This window comes from Mastomys coucha, unplaced genomic scaffold (assembly GCF_008632895.1).
Source record: "Mastomys coucha isolate ucsf_1 unplaced genomic scaffold, UCSF_Mcou_1 pScaffold13, whole genome shotgun sequence".
Classification (NCBI taxonomy): domain Eukaryota; kingdom Metazoa; phylum Chordata; class Mammalia; order Rodentia; family Muridae; genus Mastomys; species Mastomys coucha.
The window spans coordinates 9,706,049-9,717,377 of NW_022196895.1; positions in this window are offsets into that span (position 1 = coordinate 9,706,049).

Here is an 11,329-nt window from a genome sequence, read left to right on the forward strand (position 1 = left end):
TTCTAAACAAAACAAACAAAAATGCAAATCCCACATCTTGTCGAGGAGTACAGGCAAACTTTTTTCCCTAGCTATTAAATATTTGGTGCTTTGTGAGCCAAATAGCCTATCATAGGGCTCAATTTGATTATAATGTGAAGTTAGCCACAGAAAACATGTCAGCAATAGTGTCTGTCATTCTGGTAAGGAAATTGAAACTTGAATTTCTTATGTCATAAAATTAGTCTTTGTAATTCTGTTTCAGTCATAGAAATATGAAAAATAGTTCTTAGTCTTTAGGCCAAACTATGGTCTGTGGGCTGCCAACCCAAAGAAAAAAGGAGAGAAGCCAGAAAGCACAGTATAGCTAGAGGAATTTGGGGTAAAAGGGAGAATCATTTCATCTCTGGGTATTTGTGGAAGATGTAGTGTAGGAGCTGTCATTGGTTGGAAGCTTAACATGCAATGAACTGAAATAGATGGCATATATTGGGTGTTAGTCATTGGCTACAATGGGAGTCAGATGAGTCTACAATCAATATGGTCTTGGTGCAAAGTGTGAGAAGAGAAAAGCCAAATGATGAATAAACTGAGTGACCCCACCCACCCCTGTGTGCTTACTCTTCAGCATGTGCAAGGTACTTGCAATGGGATCAGACTCAGGGTCTTGAACATCCTGAACATATGACTTGCTCCTGAACTCTACTCCCAGCCCTGACCTGAGCTATTGATAGTGGAGATGGAGAGAGTGAGTATATTTAGTCAGTTAAATAGAACAGATTTGTCTAATTGGATGCAAATACACAAGAGAGAGAGGCAGGTACCAGGCACTTGGGTAGGCAACAATATCATTCAAGTCCAACCTGATTTTCTCTGTTTTGTTTTGTTATGTTTTGTTTTGTTTTGTTTTTTCAAGACACAGTTTCTCTGGGTAGCCCTGGCTGTCCTGGAACTCACTCTATAGACCAGGCTGGCCTTGAACTCAGAAATCTCCCTGCCTCTGCTGCCCAAGTGCTGGGATTAAAAGTGTGCGCCACCACTGCCTGGCCCCAACCTGATTTTCTAATTGGAAAGACATTTCTTTTTCCCCTTACTTCTGTTCATAGACATTAGCTTTGCTGCTCCACCTTATTTCCCTGGAGGGAGGAAGAGAAGAGGAGGAGCAGGAGCAGAAGGAGGTAGAGGAGAAAGAGGAGGAGAAGGAAGAAGAAGAAAGGATCAGATAAGCATTATGATATGGGATAACCTCAAGATAAAGTAGTTCACTGACAACCAGACAGGAAAGTGAAGCAAGAAACCAGCAGTGGAAGGAAGGGAGGATGACTGACCATGATTCTCACTCACTGGGCCATGGAGGAAGGTTTAAGCAATCTGTGGTATGTCCATCCAGTAGAGTGCTCATGGGTGAGCATGAATGAGGTACAAATTCACACAACAGCAGGGATGAATCTGAGGACATGTCAGGTGAAACCAGCTGCAAAGGCCACGTGCTTGATTCTTTTTTCCTATGAAATGTCCAGAGTAGGGAGAAAGACAGAAAGTACATGTTGTCAGACAGGATTTGGGATGAGGGAATGGGGCTGATCACTAATTGGGACATGTTTCTTTTTGGAGTGATTAAAATGTTACTGGATTTCATTGCTCAACACTGAATATCCTTCAAATAACTAAACTGTACGCTTCTCAAAGGTGAATTGTATGACTTTAAATTATCTCTCTGAGAAGTTTGGAATGGAAGTGACTACGATTGTCACCATCTTGGCTAATAACACATACATAGAAAGGCTGGACTATTGCTACGTTGGTAGAGTGCTTGCCTAGCATGCACACGACCCTGGTTTCAAGCGCCAGCTCAGCATTGATTGGTCATGGAGGCTCACACTTACACATTTACTAACTGAGAAGTTCAGTTAGGAGAATGTGAAGTTCAGGGACAGCTACACGTCAAGTTCAAATTCAACCTGGACTGCATAAGACTTTATGTAAAACAAACCAAACATAGATATGAATTCTTTAAAATGTATTTCAATTAACTTATAAATCTATTACCAAAATATGCTGGCTTGCATGGATAAATTATACCTATCTGAAATACTAGGTTTTTTTTTTTCAAAGTTTCTTTGTAAAATATGTTACAAGCTCAGGGACAGGACAATAGCTCAGTCAGTCAAGAGCTTGCCCTGCAGAGCATGAGATCTAAGCTCAATTCTTATCACCTGGATTAAAAAAAAAAAAGCTAAATATGTGTCATGCCTGCAATCCCAGGGCTAAGGAGGCAGAGGCAGGAGGATTTCTGGGTTTGCCAGGCAACAAGTCTAGCTTACCTGGGACCCCCAGATTCAGTGAGAGAACCTGTCTCAAAAAATACAGTGAAGAGTGATTGAGAAAGGCACTCTACATCAACCTCTGGCCTCTGTATGCATACATACATGTGCATCCACATGCATGCAACCACAAACATACATATACAACCTCAAACTATCTAAAAGTTTATCTTAAATAAGTATCTAGTTCTATGATTTCATATATAACCAAACACAATCAATTTTATAATCCAGCTATAATTAAAAAGAACTATTTTAGAAGTTACTTTGATTGTTTTTGGAAACCAAAGACAAGTATGGATGTTAGAAGTACAGTAAGGAGACACCAGTTTACAAAAGTGATGTTCTGGTCCAAGGTCAGGTTATCTAATCCTTTTCATGTTTGCCAATGAGAGTGTTAGTATTGTGTGTTGTCTGGTCATTAACAATTATCATCCAGTCTGCAAAAATCAATGTGAAAAATGTAATAAGTCAACTAATATTGTAGGTAGATCACAGTTTTGACATTTTTGAGGAAGCTGTTTATGAATACAATTAAAACATTTAAATTTAATAATACATATTTGTATGTGACAACAGACAGCTTCCACTAACTTAGTCTAACCTTTAGAGTTCCACAACTTGTTTCGAAATCCTGATGGATACATAGGTGTTATATATCTAGAAGGTCTGCACAGGGGTCAGGAAATAGTTGAAATTAGTAATATTCTGACTGTATAAGATGGGAGTCAGAACACACAATCCAAATGAAAAAACTGGGCACAAACAGAAAACAATGTAGGTGGTTGGCATTGCTTTTGGTTGGGTTGGCATTGCTTTGGTTGGGTTGGCATTGCTTTTGGTTGGGTTGGTATTGCTTTTGGCTGTCTCCGAGAAGGTAAAGGCAGATCCTGACTGCAGTTCACATACAACACCTGGTGAACTTGAGCTGGATCTGACTCGCAGACTACCTTCCTGACAGCTAGCTTTGATAGTGCCAAAGTACTATGTAAACTTCCAATAGTCTTACTCAACCGTGACACCTATGAATTACAAAGACGGAACCCTAAGGGTGCAATAGGGGCATGTATATATTGTTGGTAGCCAACAGATCTCTAATCTGACTTAAGTCATGCTCAAGAAAGGGAAATTATGCTTGGTACTGGAAACCTAGACAAACTACCCAGGGATAGTGCTGTCAAGGGTCTTAGAGAGAACCTTCTAGTGTCACTTGACTAAAGCATCATCATTCCTAACTATATTCTAAGTGTCCTTACACCACAGAGAAGTGTCACTCTCACCACTCATTAAAGGAACTTCTCTTTGCAATAGATGCTTCAACCATGATACATCAACAATATGGCTGCCTAACTAAGACCTTAAGAAATATGCCATCAATAGACATCCTAGCATTGAAGGGGAAACTCTCATGGAGTCCCACCTGTAGACAATGGGCTATAGGCAACTAAGGAATTCTGGGAATGGGTGAAATAGTTCCCCTCTGGGATGAGCCCCCAGTTGGTTATCCAGCACCAAATGGTCAGCCTGACAGCATGTACATACAAGTAACATCAAACGACTGAGCGGGTTGTGTTTTTAATGTAGGGATACACACAGGAACAAAAATAGACCACAATGTTGAGAGGGAAAAGGATATATGGGAAGGATTAAAGGGGGGAAAGGAAGGGGGAAAATGACTCAATTATGGTTTAATTTTTAAAGATGTTTTAAAAATATTTGGCATAGTGGTGTGCATTTGATGAGTCACAAGCCAATGAGAGTCCCTGTCTCAAAAGAACATGAACAGTATTCCTGGGTTTGTTGAGCTGGTCATGGTGCTTACATGAGTTGAATCTCAGCAACTGAGAGGCCAAGGCAGGTGGAGTTTGATACCAACCCAGAGTATATGTGGAGTTCAGTCCAGCCAGAGCTACATGGTGAGACCCTGTTTCTTTGAACAATAACAAGTCATGTTCAAGACTCTGTGTGTGTGATAACTATACATATATAAAGTTGAAAGTTGAGTTGATTTTCTAATTTTTCTACTCAGAGCATGCAAATCATTGCTAATGATTCTCCTACAACTGTCCTAAGGACTAAACCCAGGGCCTCATATATGAGAGTAAGCAGGCATTTCCCTTCACCACCAAGCTAATCATCTGCAGCTACTCATGTTTTTAATCCTGAGGGCTGTGGGATGGAATCCACGTGCTGATCTGTTCAGCCTCTGCCTTTCCTTGTTCAGCTTTCATTCCTAACAGGAGGTACCAAGATGCATTCACATCTTCCACAGCCTCAAAGTCCCTCTCAAAAACTGGCTGGTGCTCATTGTCAACTTTCAAGGCCTTGCTAGTTAAGAGACGTATGGTAGACAGTTCATGTAACTTCTTAATTCCAGCCTCCAAAGAAGGCGTTCTGCGTGAAGGGGAAGGAAAGGAGGCTGATAAACACTTTGTGACTTTGTCCTGTGAGATAAGATTCACAAGCCTGCAGTCTCTGAAGATAAGGGCCTCTGTGAGATCCACCCAGAGTGGCGGATCAGGTGTTAGCTCTGTGAACAGTGCTCGATTATCTGCATTGTTTTGGATACATTCTTTATAGAAGGGGATTGAACACAGACTCCAAGTCTTAGCTGAAAGTGCCTATACTCACCGAGCCACATTGCATACTCTCTTTTATTCCTTGTTTACGGTTTTAACTTGAACTTGTATCTCTTTTGCTTTGAGCCCTCTCTCTCTCTCTCTCTCTCTCTCTCTCTCTCTCTCTCTCTCTCTCTCTCTCTCTCTCTCTCGTCATAATTTCAGCTCCTGAATAAGTCCTAGCTTCTAAGACTACAGCTACCGAGTTTTCTTTGTTGTTTAAGGACAGTAGGTTTTTATGAATTTCTGGTCCTACTGCCTATGTCTTGCGGCCCTCAACCTAGCAGAGAGTTTTCAAACCACTAGGTAGGGGAGGGAGATTAAGAAGGGGCCACTGGACAGTGTGGGGAGTGCAGTCCCTCATGTACCAGGGTCTAGCGCACTGTAGTCAGCTCTCCAGCCAGATGTATACTCTGTACTCATGTGGTTTTGGAGACTGGAGAACGATAAATAAGCAACAAATGATTGCATGGCATCAGACCCAGGCTGCTTGAGCTCCACCTATTTCAAAGGAAACTTTAGCCCTTGGCCAGAATCTAGAAGATAACCTTTAAAGTCTTGTAACAGTTGGCCTGCTAGAAAGCTGCCTTTGACCTGGGACCTTCGCTGGCAATGTGATTGAATAATAGTGGGGTCTTGGGTGCTAGAATGATAATTTTTTAAAGTTTTATCTTATTTACTCACTTTACATCCTGATTGTAGTCCCTCCCTCCTCTCCTCCCAGTCCCACCCTTTGATAATTTGAGCTCTGTAGAGACTGGAGAGTGATGGACTCAGCCATGTGGGCACTCCAAGCTGACGGTCAGTAAGCACCTAGGGCACTGGAATTCGGAGATAGTTTAGTAAAGTGTTTTCTACATGAGTATGAGAGACTGAGCTCCATTCCCTAGAGCCCACATTAAACAAACAAGCAAGCAGGTGGGGCAAGGGGACCCTGGAGGTCCCTGGCCAGCCAGTCTAGCTGAATGGGTGATATCCAGCTTAAGTCAGAGACTCTGTCTCAAAAAAAAAATAGGGTAGAGAAATACTAAGATGCCCAACATTGACCTATGGCCTACACATGAGCACATGTGCATGCATATCTGCACATATGTGCACACGCAAGCACATAACCCTGGGCATCCAGGCTTGGGTGAATGTCTCTAGTTGGTGATACTAATGCCATTGTAATTTCTAGGAGAATGAAGGCCTGTCACATGTCCTCATCAGAGAAGAACAATTAAAAACTTTTGGCTAGATTCTGCTGTACATGCCTCTCTACTTTTACCAAACACAGCTTTTCATTCAAAAGCTAGTTTACTCATGAGCCAAATGTGAGTAGTCACGGCCCCTTAAAGACCACAGAATAAGTATTGACAGCAGTTCCTTGCCTTACAGCATCATATACCCACATAGAATCCCAACAAGTTCCTAGTCTAGCATCTGTAGTAACTGAAACAAGTTGGTATGTCTTCAAATATGCTGACCAGCCCAATGACACCAGCACAAACTAGCCCAAAACAGTTCTAGATATGGGGCTAACTTTGCAGTTCTTTTGCCTATGAGGCTTATAGCTCCTAGAACTATTGAGTGCACTAGGTACTAATCTACACTAAATCATCTTGAAGGGACTTCTCTTCCATGGGAGAATATATACGCAGCTTTTATTCACCTGATGGAATTACTGTCTCAGGCTTACTGCCTCCATTTGCTAACCTAGGCACTGATCTATGGGAATAGTAGTATGTCATTAAGAGTCATTTTATTGCTATGTTTCTTTAACAAAATCATAGTAATAGTTTCCCCCTAAGCTCATGAGGTTTCTGGCATCTTCAGCAGTGTAGTGTATGGGCTTAATCTGCTAAAATGAGTGGGGTGGGCTGCAACAAGCAAACTTAACAAGCAAAGTTGGCCACTCACACAACATCCATGCCACTATTGTACCAGTACACATTGCAGTTAGGTCACTGTTGTAGGGCACATGGTTGGTGACAGGCAGGTCACTGTTGTAGGGTACATGGTTGGTGGCAGGCAGGTCACTGTTGTAGGGCACATGATTGGTGGCAGGCAGGTCACTGTTGTAGGGCACATGACTGGTGTCAGGTAGGTCACTGTTGCAGGCACATGGTTGGTAACAGGCAGGTCACTGTTGCAGGCACATGGTTGGTACAAGGGCACAAGGCAGGCCCTTTCTTTACTTCTGATTCTTTACGAGGCACCCAACATCTATGATTATTTTGATTGTGGCACACAAATCTAAAGCTAAGGTTTGTACTTAAGAGAAAACATGTGATATTTATCTTTTGTGGTCTGCATTACTTCATTCCTTAGCTTCCCTTGAGGGCAGGTTCTGACCTGTAAACTGAAACTCCAATCCCACAATGTTTTGTGTCCCTGTTGTTTACACAGTGACAGGAAGCAAGCCACAATAGTGCTGACTTGTCTTTTCTGTTACCATCCTACTTCCTCCTGGAGGAAGATGCCATGGAGTGTTCTCATTTGCACTGGAAGTCTTTGCATACATTCTCCCCTACAAATAACATTTTCCTTTTGAAAGTGAGTTCCCTGCCTGACCAGTAGCATGGGTTCCTTCCAGTCTGGGCCGGTGCCCTGAGCAGACCGTGGGCACGAACCAGTCCTACAACACCCAGAGAAAGATCCACTCCCAGAAGCTCCAACACTCCCAGGATCATAAGATCAGAGGTGAGGAGGACACAACATCTACCCAACACCAGAAGTAACTGAGACCAGTGAGACCCAGGAACTCTGCCCAACCAGTGGCATGGGTTCCTTCCTATCTGGGCTGGTGACCTGTCACAGACCTCGGGCGTGAGCTTTGCAGCCAGTCCCATAACACCAGAAAAAGCTCCACTCCCAGCCACTCAAACACGCCCAGGTCCACAGGATCCCAGGATCCCAGGAGTGTGATCACACCAGGATCTCAGGGTCCCAGAGGCAGCTTGACTTTCAGGAGCTCTGACACACCCAGGATCTCAGGATCACAGGATCCCAGAATCACAGGATCACAGAGACAACTGAACTCTGAGGAGTTCTGTCACAACCAGGATCACAGTAAGGACAGGCTCCAGTCAGATATAGTGAGGGCAGGTAGCACTAGAGATAATCAGATAGTCGGAGGTAAGCATAAGAACATAAGCAACAGAATCCAAAGTTAGTTGACATCATCAGAACCCAATTCTCTCACCATAGCAAGTCCTGGACACACCATCACACTAGAAAAGCAAGATTCAGATCTAAAATCACTTCTCATGTTGGTGAAAGAGGGCTTTAAGAAATACAAAAGAACACAGGTAAACAGGTAGAAGCCCTTAAAGAGGAAACACAAAAATCCCTTAAAGAATTACAGGAAAACACAAACAGGTGAAGGAATTGAACAAAACCATTCGGGATCTAAAAATAGAACTAGAAACAATAAAGAAATCACAAAGGGAGACAACCCTGGAGTTAGAAAACCTAGGAAAGAGATCAGGAGTCATAGATGCAAGCATCACCAACAGAATACAAGAGATAGAAGAGAAAATATCAGGTGCAGAAGATAACAGAAAACATTGACACATCGCAGAGTACTAACCACTATAAGATCACAGCACACATCGTACTTCACACAATAATACTGGGAGACTTCAACACCCTACTCTCATCAATGGACAGATCACGGAAACACAAACTAAACAGAGACACAGTGAAACTAACAGAAGTTATGAACCAAATGGATCTTACAGATATTTATAGAACATTTCATCCTAAAGCAAAAGAATATACTTTCTCCTCAGCACCTCATGGTATTGACCCTATAATTGGTCTCCAAAATTGACCATATAATTGGTCACAAAACAGGCCTCAACAGTTATAAGAAGATTGAAATAATTCCATGCACTCCATCAGATCGCCATAGATTAAGGCTAGTTTTAAATACCAACAAAAACAACAGAAAGCCCATATATACATGGAAGCTGAACAATGCTGTACTCAATGATAACTTGATCAAGGAAGAAATAAAGAAATAAATTTAAGCCTTTTTAGAATTTAATGAAAATGAAGACACATCATACCAAAACTTATGGGACACAATGAAAGCAGTGGTAGAAGGAAAACTCAGAGCTCTAAGTGCCTCCAAAAAGAAACTGGAGAAAGCTTACACTAGCAACTTGACAGCACACCTGAAAGCTCTAGAACAAAAAGAAGCAAACACACCCAAGAGGAGTAGGTGGCAGGAAATAATCAAACTCAGGACTGAAATCAACCAAATAGAAACAAAGAGAACTATACAAAGAATCAACCAAACCAGGAGCTGGTTCTTTGAGAAAATCAACAAGATAGATTAAACCCTTAGCCAGACTAACCAGAGGGCACAGAGACAGTATCCAAATGAATAAAATCAGAAATGAAAAGGGAGACATAACAACGAAATATATCTTAAAATAACTATTCTGTTTGTTGAATATCAACAGTTGAAGATATTAAAATCATGTTCTACAAAAAAACCCCACAAAATGCACTGAATTATGAAAATCATTGTATTTTAGTTTCTGAGCCAACCTGCTCATATGTGATCCAGCAAGATTTTTCATTATTTGATCTCAGATATTCTAACTGAGAATGTGGTGTCTTTGTCAAAAAATACTTAACATTTTACTTTTTTACTGACTTTTTACAAGAGAGTCTGACTAATAGGGGAAAAACAATTTTCCTAGTATCTAATGACATAACATTTTTAACTCTTAGCTTATAGTGCATGTGTTTATTTTTGTCGTTAACCCCTGCCACTAACTTTAATCTAAGTATTTGTAAACTATTTTATGTATGTGTGTATATGTGTATATATTTTACTATGAAAATATGAGAGATTTACGAGTTTTTTAAAAAAAGAAAGTGAGTTCCCAGCCTGTCTCTGGATTCTCTCAAGGCTTCCTTATCTCAGATAGATCATTAAAATTTGTTGGAGCAGCCAACTTGTTGATGTTGAGTACTAATTTCTTTTTTAATTTAACTCTCTTATATGATTAACAGTTTTTCTTGCTTAAAGGATAGAGTTTGAGCTAATGACAGATGTGCACATGCATGCCTTTTATGACCTGATACAGAACACATGAAATGGATTGAGCGAGAGTAAACTGTATTAGTGCATAGAAGCGAAGGAGAGGCTGGGGAAAAGAATGAATGTGTGTGTGTGTGTGTGTGTGTGTGTGTGTGTGTGTGTGTGTGTGTATGAGAATTGAGTGAGGTAAATGAGCAAATGCATTTCATGATGTCCATCATTCTGCAGAGAGACAGATCTATCCTGTGAGGTGCGGGCGGGGTAGCATGAGCTGCTGTCTGTAATTGGTGTGCTCCTTGGACCTGCGCTGTCATAAGGTTAAGTGAGCCTTCAGTTCTGCTGAGTCACACAAGGCTCTCTCCTTCATACAAGCAAGGTTTATATCTCAGATGCAGTTTGAGCCCCCAGTGTGCAGAAGGCATGCTTGGGAAGGCATTTTATGCTCTTTCTTTTTTGTGACTAAGGAATAAACTGGAATGCCACTGTATTTGTTTAGAGTGTCTCATTTCCAACAGCTACCCACATAGGATTTCTGACTTTTCACTATTAGGAATGTGGCCCCACAATTTTTTTTTATCTAAGTGTCCCATTTATCTCTCTATCTCCTTGTGGCTTTCTACCCATGTGAACAGAGGAAGCTCTATTTTTACAGTCAGGGTCTGACCCAGGACGTGCAGAGGATGGGCCTTTCCCATTGTACTCCATCCCTTCTTTAATCTGTCCTTACATTTAATGGTACCTGGCATCCTTCAGGCTTACTGTTCATCCGTGTTCTCAGCTGGAGGCGGAGATGTGCTTCCAGGGCTTGACTCCCAACTCAGGGCTTCATCAGTAGCTTCAGTGAAACGTGATTCTTGTGACCCATCTAGCTTCAGCCAGGGCTTCCGTCCGCTTGTCTGTTCAGGGGTTCTAGGCCACTCTTGGTAGCATGCGTGTTTTTTGTTGACTTGGCTGCTTAGTGCACCCTGATGTTCTCCAAAAGAACAGGCTTGGGAAAACAGTGTCCTGCATTTCAAGAGGCAACTGCAAGAGAGAATGCTACTCTTTACCATGGGTTTTCTTTCAGCAACCTCATACGAGAGCCCTTGTAACACCCTTTCAAGAACTAGTCTCAGCTCACTGACTATTTCAAGTCTTTGAATCCATCTCCAGTTGCCATTGTCATCCAAGCCATTCCTTTTATATGTAGGTAGAGGTGTCATTTCCCTAATTGGTTCTTGATTGTGTCAGTATAGACAGTGGAAGCTAATTGCTAGGCAGAGGAGAAAAGGTAGAATTTCCAGGAGGAAGAGGAGGGGAGAGAGAAAGAGAGAGAGAGAGAGAGAGAGAGAGAGAAGAGAGAGAGAGAGAGAGAGAGAGAGAGAGAGAGA